This window comes from Limulus polyphemus, unplaced genomic scaffold (assembly GCF_000517525.1).
Source record: "Limulus polyphemus unplaced genomic scaffold, Limulus_polyphemus-2.1.2 Scaffold1210, whole genome shotgun sequence".
NCBI classification, from domain to species: domain Eukaryota; kingdom Metazoa; phylum Arthropoda; class Merostomata; order Xiphosura; family Limulidae; genus Limulus; species Limulus polyphemus.
Genome location: NW_013666820.1, coordinates 104011 through 115458, shown reverse-complemented (window position 1 = coordinate 115458; position 11448 = coordinate 104011). Strand labels below are relative to the sequence as shown.

General features: G+C 28.5%; 1 pseudogene; it reads right to left on the bottom strand.

Annotated features, from left to right (window-relative positions):
• Positions 1 to 6864: 6864 nt before the first annotated feature.
• Positions 6865 to 11448, bottom strand: part of LOC106462623 — a 53010-nt pseudogene continuing 48426 nt past the window's right edge.

The window sequence follows — 11448 nt, the reverse complement described above, 5'->3', positions numbered from 1 at the left end:
CAAATTAACAATCTTTTAGTTTATGAAATAAAAACTACTGCAAAAAAATGATCTTTCACTCCTTTTCTTGTAATTATATATTTAAGGAATCTTAAGCTGAAATTTAGATTTCAGCCTCCTAATGGAGGAAACTTTCAATTAGATTTAAAAATTTGTTTAAAATAAAGCTATTGAAGATATTTTTTTCATTATTCAGAACTTTATAACTGTTTGTGTTAATAAATGAAGCATATCTTAATATGAAATTTCATGATAAAATTTGAAAATTCTAGTTATTTTGAAAACACTAAACAAGTCCATATTAATTATATTAATGAATGATGAAAACATTGTTGCCCATGTTCCACAAATCTATAAATTAACATACCTTTTAAATGAAAATAATTATTATTCACAGCTTAAACATCCTCCCAAAATAGTTGGAAGACCTATTGTTGGTACTTTTAAAAAGTTATGGAACCTTTCAAGAATTCTTATACCTAAAGTTATCAGTAATATTAAGGATGACAGGTTACATTCATAAACTTCACAAATTTTGCTTTCTTTCTTTGATGATATTTATTTCTATTCTAGTATTAAATATGAAAGAACCTGCAAATTACTTAAATCATCATACAAAAACTCCTTCAGTGTTCCATAAAATTATTCTTAAAGATTTACAATCAATATGGAATAACTTTTAAAATTACACCTAGATCTGAAACTTGTTTTTACAAACTTTTACCCTAATATTTGGAGAAAATTACACAATTGTATTAAAATTACTTAGAAAAGGTTTATAAATGAATTTTATTATCTGGAACATTTACTGTGGTCTAATCTTAACAACCATCCACTTTATCTAAAAAGTGAATACTAATAATACTTCATCTTTTCTGATTGTTTTTATTAAAGGGAAAGACAGAAACACTTATTTTTACAAATAATCATTCTAAACATGACATGCTCAGTTAACTATTTCTATGCATTTAGAATAAAAGCTTTATTTATTGCATCAAACTCAGAAGGAAAAAAAAAAAAACTACTCTAATTACAACAAAAATTTTTTGAATGTTATACCTTAATTATTATAAATACAAGTTCCCATATAGCTAATTTCAATCAACCTTTCTTAAGCAAAAAAAGACAACTCTGTAACCAATTCTTTTAATACTTATTATAAGAGCATTATAACTTGAGAATTTTACTAAAAAATAAATTTAAAATTTAATTATTTTTTTTACAGACAACCCAAAATATTTATAGGTTGATTAAATCCATCCTAAAAATAATGTATCTTTCCTTATGAAAGAATCAACTGGGTGCATTGACAAAAATGGATTCCAGGACTTAAGAAAAACAACTTTGCTTTCATTTGTTTTCCATAAAATAACTTATGCTGAAAAAATTCTTATTTCTTAAACTTGCACATATAAAACCAACTAATTTATATACAATATTTTACACATTTCTTCTGTCTTACCTTGTGAAATAAAAATTACATGAACCTATTTTTTCAATTGAATGCCAAATTAAATAATAGGTAAAAATAAATTGTCTTAGCTTTAGTCTCCAACTACATCAAAGATCAATATGTAGAAATTTTTGTTTTGTACATTTCAATCATTTCTACGTGTGTGTTTGTTACAAAAAAATAAAATTTTAATGAATAAACATTGTAGACCTTGAGATCTTTTTTAAAAATGTTTTTGGAAGCTGACTTTAATGCAATTTTCTAATTTTAAATTGCTGCTCAATTTAGTTTTAACGGACAGCTTTATTTTGTATTTTTATGCAACACAGAAGAGCAGCCGTTATGCTACAAAACCAGGAAAACAAATTTATAAAAAACTTGTGTTTGTGAAAACATTATAAAAAACTAATTTTAATTTTTTTCAGTTTATTTGATTACTTATATTATCATCTTTGAAAGTGTATTTAAGCTATTTCATACATAGATTCACGTGTATATCAATGAAGTAGTTTGTTCATCCTTTGATGATTTGAAGTTGATTTTTTACAGTTGCAACAACAACAAAAAAGCATAGTAATTTCTTCTTCGGAGCTTTAGTTTTTCTCTTTAGAAAAAGATTATAAAGGTACTTCAGTACACACAGAGTAAATACTCTGGCTAATAATATTTCAAGAGAAATTATGCTTACCTTAGGGGTTGAAAATGCACAAATTTGCTTTTTTTAGTAACATTTTGAGATACAGTTAGTAATTATAATCTTGAAACCAGAATACTGATGATGGAAGAACAACAGCTTCAAAAATTGGAAGAAAAAAAAAAGGTTGAACATTGTCATCTTGAATGGTTACAAAGAGATGAGGTTATTTGTCCAGTATGTCAAAGGAATCCTCTTATTGAGTCTGCTTCTGTGATTTCTTGTCCATGTGGGTTACAAATTAGTTCTGAATATGACCATCTACCCTTACAAAAGTTTCAAGAACAGCTCAATATTGGTCTTACCCAGCATGCTAACAATTGATTTTTATCTAGTTCTTCAGTCAGTTCAGTGCTTGACTCTTCAGTACCATACAGGGACTAAGGTGTTGAAATGCATCACATCAAAAGTCCCAAGTGTTTTATAGTATTAAGATAAAAATTTCCTAAAGCTAGTTTTTATTATTTTCCCTTTATATCTTGTTTCATAAAGTTCTGCACAAGTTTATTATTTTGTTACTTTTCAGAAATATCACTTATTTTTCCTTTTATATTCCAATTCATTTTGGTGAACAAGTTGTATCTCTTATTGAAGACTGAAGAGTATTTTTAGACCAACAATATTAAAATAGCATGACTACTATTCTGCAAAACTTTTATCAAAGATTGAAGATGCATCCACATTTATAATCTATATTTACTAATGTTGACAAATCAGGGACACCACTCCCAACACAAGTGTACAAACACAATTTATTGCAGCAAATAAATGTTTAAGTACATGAAAGCAGTGGCTTATTTGATTACAAATACCCACAACTTATAAACTTGAACAGCTACAAAACTAGAGGTATTTTGATCTTTACAGAAAAAAAAGAATGTTACATGAAAAACAAGTAAAAATACATTCTTGAAAAACAGTTAAGTCAAAACATTTGAAGGCGCTTAAGTCTCAACATTTTGTAAAACTTGCAACTGTACTAACATAGCACCTTTTCTATTAACACTACTGAGATTTCTCCATTAGGTAACAACCTTTTATATCAACAAATTATTTTTTAAATAACAGCTAAATTTTGATGTTGAACCAGTACTAATGAATGGCTATGAAAGTCCATACAAGTTGCTGCATTAGTTACATTTGGGCAAACAAAACTAAACCTTACTCTTCCCAATTTTAGTAGCAATGTGTAAAAAGTTCACACTCATAAATTTTTCCCACAACAGAGAGAAAAACTAAGCAAAAATATAATTTTTCAGTCTCAACTTTACTCTAGGGAAAACTTAATCGGATCATTATGCAAAAGAAATTTGAATTTCTATATTTTAATAATTGAGAACTATTATACAGAAATAACTGTTAACTGTAGTATAAATTTGTATACACATTTCATGTATATTTTGAGACACCTACCACATTACAACTACAAAAACAACATCCAAGTTGTCTAAACAGAGTAACAAAAATGATGCTACATAACAATTCTTGAGTATTACAAAGATCATTTAAAACATCAACTTTCTTCTAAATTCCAAATAAAACTATGTTCAGGAAAATAATTTTATATAACTCTCACAGCATACTTAAGTATAACCACTTTAGTTTGAAATTTTGGGTAAGATTTAGTGCATTATTTAAAAAGTTTTACTATAAAAAAAATTTCATCAACAGATAACGTAATTAGCAGTTATGAACCTTTTAATATCAAACAGTTGTAGTAAACTTATGTTAATATCATTGTAATAGAGTTTATGAATTAGATCCAATAAAACAATTGTACAAACACAAATGTACCACTTCTATTAAGGAAAGCCCATACTTACTTGTGACACCTTTTCACATACAGTTGTTTAGTTTACAGTTATAACAAGTGCATTGCTACAACTTTATTACTCAAAAAATCTAATCAGGAAAAGTTAAAGCAACTTTAGTAAAAACTCTTCTTTTTTACTTCCTAGTACATTTGTGTGCCTTTAAGTGTGAGCTATACAGTAAAAACATGTACATATACGCATCTTAAAAACAACCAGGTGATGGTGTGAATCAAATATATTTTTTTAAAACTTCTTCAAATGTATTGCTGTTGCTATAACTACTTATACTGCAATTTTTGGCACAATGAACACTTATTAGCCCTAGCAATTCTAACAAAACCACATCATGGCACAGGAAGGGAAGAGAAAGATTCTACTACAATGTTCTAACAAAAATCTACAACCTCAGCCACAAAAAATCAACCTTAAGAACAATAACTGTCATAAAAACAAATGCTAAATACATAGGTAAACAACAAAGTGAAAGAGATTCTTCAAAATGGTGACCTTCTGAACAATGCTAAAAAAGTATTCTTTGCTTTTCATGTATGAAAAATTAAAAAAAAATTCTTTTTGACAGAAAATGTTTGTACTCAAGCATCATAATAAAATGTGAAAAAAGTTAGCGATGTTTAAATGCTTAAAATGAAAATTTTCTTTAAAAGATTGTGTCCTTATTTTGATGCATTGGGGATATATATGTAAGTGAGAAAAAATAATAATTGTGCTTTCTATTTTGATTTTTTCTGGCAGTAAAATACATTTCAAACTAGTGAATCTTGTAACAATCAACTGATAAACATGCAGGTCTTAGTACGAATTAAGCATGTGTCCATAAACTGATGCCATTCTCATTAAAATCTTTAGCCTTCCACCATTAGAGACAACATAATGAAAAATTTATTATTATTATTATACTTAAACCAGTATCAGTTTTTTTCCCCCAATCGTTAAGGTTCAATTAAAAATTATTTATTGCAAACATATTTAATGGTCATTATAGCTTAAATGTTTATACAACACTAGATTTACACAATATTATCAAAATTCAGCAGTGTCATACTTAAAAAAAAGTGAGTTTTCTATTGATTTTCCTAACAGTGTATTTTGTTAATATAATCATATCTTTAAAATTATAATTTTTTCACTAAACTGGAGAATTTCTAACATTATTATAAATGCATAAATTTTTCACAGGCAGGCAAAGTTCTAAGTCATTTTTATTTGAAGTACATACTAACTATAAACAAAAACCTGTCAGAATAAAACCAATTACTTTCAAATTGACTGTAATATTTTGTTTTAATTAACCATGTGCTCACTATTCACAGTACTGATAAAACAGAACTTAGTTACAAATAACTTAGGGAATAAATCCCATGTCATATTGTGGAAGTTGAACTTACATCACACTAATTTTAGCCAGCTATACTTTATGCTAATAAACATGTTTACTGTTTATGGAGAAAGTATGGTGTATTTTTGATGAGCTGAAAGTTCTAGGCAAATCAGGTTTTCCTAAAATGTAAAGGAGCATGAAGCAGTACTATATTTGATGTATTCTTTGACTGACAAATAACAGTGTACTACAGAATCCAAGTAATATGGCCCATTTCAAACTGGTAATATTCATCTTGAAATCACACACATACACACACTTAATGAAGTTCTTAAAAAGGGTTTTAAAAATCCTGAATTCTTAAATTTTTTCGGTAAAAACTATTAACAGGAAACAATATCCAACAAGATTACACTTAAGTACAAATTTATTTGAAGGATTCCTTTTCAGTTATGTTTAAAACATCTTCTGTGTGCATTTTAAGTAATTTTATGCAACTTCTGTTTTCAGCAAGAGGAAATCAAATGTCCAGAGAATTGATTTCTAACCAATCTACCAGAGTTGTAATGTGGTGAAAAATTCACCCACTAATGTCATTTGTAATATGCAACAAAAATGTTACTTCCTCATTGTGGCCACAGGATTTTTTTGTCCAAAATTTGCCAACCAGCGAGTAAATGTTATAAAACTGGAGTGGTTTAAGTATAAAAGCAATCAACATCTTCCACTTACACAATTATTTCTGTCAATAGGAGCTATATAAATTCTATTATTCACAGTAGACATGAACTGAAATTTTTACATAAAATTATGGATACCTGTAGAATGAAGATAACATTACAACTGAAAGAGGACCCTTAGATGTCAATTTCATCTGGTAAAAAAAAAGAAGAAAAAGGGTGGGGTGGAACCTATACACAAAATAAAAAATAATTCCACTCAGTAACAAACATAAAATAAACAGAGAAGACAAATGTTTAAAGTATGAAAGCCATTCCACAAGACATTGTTGTGTCCACTTATAGTAACACTTGTGCCAGAAGCTGCCATATTTTATTCTAAATCAAAAGGGATACTTCTCCACACCACTTGTCAATGGTTACTAAAGGACATTCTTTTTAATCTCAGTCCACTTTCAATGTACTATTGAATATTCATAAACTACATGGTTTTATTGTCCATTTAATATTTGTTTTAACCATCCGATGCTGATTCCAATTGATAATATCAGCTTGTATCTCTTCAGAAAGTTGGAATGATTAAATGACACCCCCCCTCACATCATATTTCTAATAAAAAGCTTGCTCATGTAGAAAGTATTTCTGTTATGTACTTCTGAGATTGTAAAAATAATTTTTCTGAACAATTCACAGAAAAAAACAAAAGTTATTCATTTTTAGGCTTCTAGGATAACTCTGAAGAAAACCTTTTTCTTTTATATTTTGCTGCATTGATGTTATTTATTTTAGATAATTTTATATTTTTGAAGTTTTTGCAGTAATTTCATTATTAAAAAAATAGCATAAAAGAACACAAAAATATACTGAAAACAAATTTCTAAAAAAAACCAGATTCACTTATTAACAAATACAATTTCTACAACTCAGGTACTTCAAAATAAGATATTTAATGCAAGAATTTTCACCAAGGATTTTAACTTATGGATTTTCTTTTATAAAACTGTAGCAACATGAGGCTAGAGATTAAATAATGTATTTTGATCTATTCAAAACACATTAATTACACCAATTCCAACAATAAGTTTTAAGTACAAATATTTGATTTAGCCAATATTGCATGAAAAACTCATTTTTATGATGAAAGTTTCATTCCATAGGAGTCTCACTGTGATTCCAGATAATCCTTGGTAAAATGTCTGCAAAAAATAGTCCAAGCTAAAACCATATATATATATACCTTATTTCTTATGATCCATGTAACATAAGATAGTTAGTGCAAAAAAAAAAAAAAAAAAGAAGAAGCAAATGCTGTTAATGTAATCTTAGAATTTATCAAAGATGAGTAGTGGGAGCAGTTAGAATAAAAGTACTAATCTAGAGTCATCTGAAATTAGAACACATAGTTAACATGTAATGCAAACATGAAACAAAAACCAGACATTACCACCCTGGAAGAGCCACCTGAAGGAGGAGTTTTCCTAGCTGGCTAAGCACACCAAGTACTGGAAGTTGGTTAGTGGCTAATCTTGACAATCAAATCAAAAGAAGATAAGGTGCACTGACTGTGCTAAACTGGCTTGTGGATTGGCTGGCAGCTTGTGTGCCTTGTTTGAAAGCATCAGTTGAGGGAGGGTTAGTCTTGGCGATCAAATCATGGAGTGGTGGTGTGGTGAAGCTGGGTTAACAAGATTCAAAGAGAAAAATTAAAAGATCATGTTAGTTGGAGTGAATTGAAAAGTTAATTGTGATTCTTTTGCACAGTTTTAATTTGTTTCATTTTTTCTGCTCCACCACACGTATTAATAAATTGGTTTTAATTATAATAGCAGTAGTAGTTATGGTCATAAATCTACATTATGATAGACTTGATCTACAGTCACAGATACATTCAGAAAAAGAAAGTTATCAGAGGTATTTTGCTGAATAGAAAGATAAACTTTTTACTGTTTTTAAATAGTATTATGATCTCCTCTGCTATGTTATATACAATTTATATATGACACAAAATAACTGCTAAAAATGCCATGCTTCCTCACTAAATTTTCCATTCTATTTCTAATGGCAACTGATTATTTTTGAAATATTTTAGGGTTACTTCACTACAATTAACATTATAAGGTTTCAATTTGGCTTTGTGCTAAGTTTCTTTAGCTGTACAAGATTTATTCATTAGTTTTATTTTGCAATATATTACTAAATTAACATTTCTATGTTATCAGTATTAAGTATTTTAGTTCCTATATGCACATGACCAATAAGCTGTAATAATGGGATACCTGTTTATAAACTTTGATTTTAATTCAAAAATCTTATTTTTGGTCATTGTGATATGAAAAAATTCTCCTTGTTTGTTTTACTCTTATATAGTTGACTTTGATATATACAAATAGTACAAAGACATGGTATTACAATAGTTTACATGAACCTGAGTGTATATGAGAAGGTCTCATTGAAATAGTATGGTAGTTAAGTTTTGTCAGAAATGCCAATAAAATTAAATGTATGAAACTTTTATTAAAAATCACTCATTCCTGCAGACTTTATAGTTTACTGTTATCTAATGAAGTAACATTTTCTTGACAATAAGAGTATATATCTGTAACACTAAAATTAAAGAAGAAATGAGGTTTCAACGTCCTAAAAAAAAAACCCTTTTTGAGTCAATATTTTGCTTGTAATGATCACGTTGCAGCAATTCACAGTGCCATTGTTGTCCAAAGTACAATAAATGTGATGTTATCCTCGAGGATTAGTTTCACAAAAATATATGTATATTGGTTAGTAACAGCAGTGTTATATATAAAGGATATTAAGTTAGTCAATTTATAAAAGGTTTGAATCATTTGTCTTCTATCTCATCTTTTGTCTCAAACCTGCTCTCAATTCCTATATCCATCCTATACAAATTTATCCTTTTCCTTTATCAACTTCTTTTTTTTTTTACACAATATTTTTACAATTGTACCCCTTTAACTTTATATCTGTCATCCTGTCTGTTGTTCACTCTTTCTCTATCTGCCTGCCTGATGTTTCTCTATGCTTATTGTTCTTCTATCCTGTATAAACACTGTCCTGTCTTCATTTTTTTTTGTTCAACTTGACATTTATCTTCAAGTTACGTACATCTTTACCTTCATCCTCTTCTAAGCCATCTTTGTTCTATTCTCAACTAACCTCTTCTTTTTTCCATATCCTTCACTCACCTCTTTCCTATATTTGTTACAGATCTAGATTCTCTTTATCAACTTTATATTATTTTATCTGCCTTAATCTTCCATCAACTTGCTGTTCCAGCTATATTTAATGCCCACTCTTCTTTTCCTCCAACAACCTTCTCCTCTCCTCCTAACATCTGCCTTTATTTTCAAATGATTTTCAAAACCAACCTGACTCTCTTCTTCTATTTACCTCTCCTACCTTTAATAAATTTCCATCAATCTGTTCCCTTTGATTTCTATCAACTATCATTTCTTCTTTAACAATCTCCAGCCTATTCTTCTACTTTTATGATAATACATCCACTGTTGTAAACTTTATCTTACAGAAGTATTTGGAGGGTGACAAAATACAAACTGTGATCCTTATTAGCAAAGTCACCATCTTATGTTGTCTTTCCTGATCATTAACTACAAGCTTTAAAAGCCACAACTGAGAACAGTACCTTTTTTTCTATAAGCTGTTAAGAAAACTACTTGCATAGTTTGTATGAAACAATACGGAAGGTACTTCTAAGTTATTCTGAGCTCTGAAACAGCATCTTCTTAACAATCCTAAGATAAATATTTGCTGTCTTCATCATATTGTGTACTTAGTTGTGCAATACTTTACCTAAAATGTTAATCTATGACAAGAGTTCAAAAGGATGTAACATTACGAATCCTGATTTAATGTTAATTTTGGGGGAAAAGAATATTGCTTGTTGATAACAATTTTAGGTTACCATAAAACAACAAACAAATTTCCAACCAACCTTGGACAAAATCTATGACAGAGATCCAGTTCGTGTATACGGGTGATCTCTAACCCCCAAAAGTCTTCGCTGCTTTGCCACTGCACCTATTACGCATACAGGGGAAAAGTTAATGGATGATACATGTTTTTCTGATTACTGGCATTCTGGATTCACCTTTGTTAAAGAGCAGCAGTCTGTGTATTTAAGTCAAAAAATGGATTATGAAACAGATCAGTAAGTGTTAATTTTGTAAAACTTTTCTAAGTATAAATGCCAGATTTTATGAAGCACACATAGAACAAGTTATTGTTTTAAGGGGAAAAAAATTTCTTTAAGTGTTAGGATACATCTTTCCTTTCACAAATTGTTTCAACATGGATATTCAAAATATACTTCTATAAATATTCAATATTTTTTAATCACAACAATTATTTTTTCCTTTGATTTTATAAGAATGAGCTGAACTGCACTGCTCATATGAATCACTGGCTAATACTTGCTATCATTTAGAATATTCCAAACTAGTCTTCAACACATTGTAATTTCTATGTATTAATCTTCTTCAAATGATTCCATTCTATTTTTTTATATAGTCCCACAGTTATTTCTTGTGACTTACAATCTACGAGTGCAAAACTTACATTAGCACTTGAAATTAAAGAACAGTTTGGAACTTCAATACTTTTAGTTAAACATATTTTGTTAGGAAAGAGTAAGTAAAAATGATAGATTAGAATGCTCTAAGACATTAATGCAAATAGAAAACGTTGATTTTAAAAGCAAAGTTGAAAATCGTATGTTTAACATATTTAGTTTGGACATACACACAAGACTGAATAAAGAAAAGGACTTTATTCATTAATAAAAACAAAGCCTAAATTAATATACTCTTCCTTAGTGTATTATCTATAAAAGTTTGTTCTTCAAGAATTAATAAGCATCATTAAATATCAATGCAAGTAGTCGGAAACTATCACAAAACAGATTTTATAAGAATTTTCATTTCATAAAAAAATTAACAAGGAATAGAGTGTCACCCTTATAATAGCTAGCAAACATTATTAAAAATACTTGAGAAAAGCTAAGAAAAATTAACTTACCTGAGAGTCACAAAAGTTTTTTTTTCCCCATAGAAATAACAAAATGATAAAAAGAATCTTAGGTGGTTCCCATGTAGTTTAATTTTTCTTAACTGTTTCCAAATATGTTAACAGTGAAGTTATTGCCAGAAATGTTAAAATTCAGTGTTAACTTTCACTGATAAGGACAAAGAAAATGAAATATTTATAGTTACAGATGAATGATATCTAAACATATAATGTGTAAACAAATTTCATTCTGTGTGGAGAGCAACACTTCCATATGTGTAACATCATATGACTGACTATTTCTTAACATAAATTAGTATCAAATCTTACCCCGATTTTTATAAAATCCTAACTGGTACTAGATATGATCTTTATCCATGTATAAAGTATTATTATTATTTTATATATATATATATATATATATATAT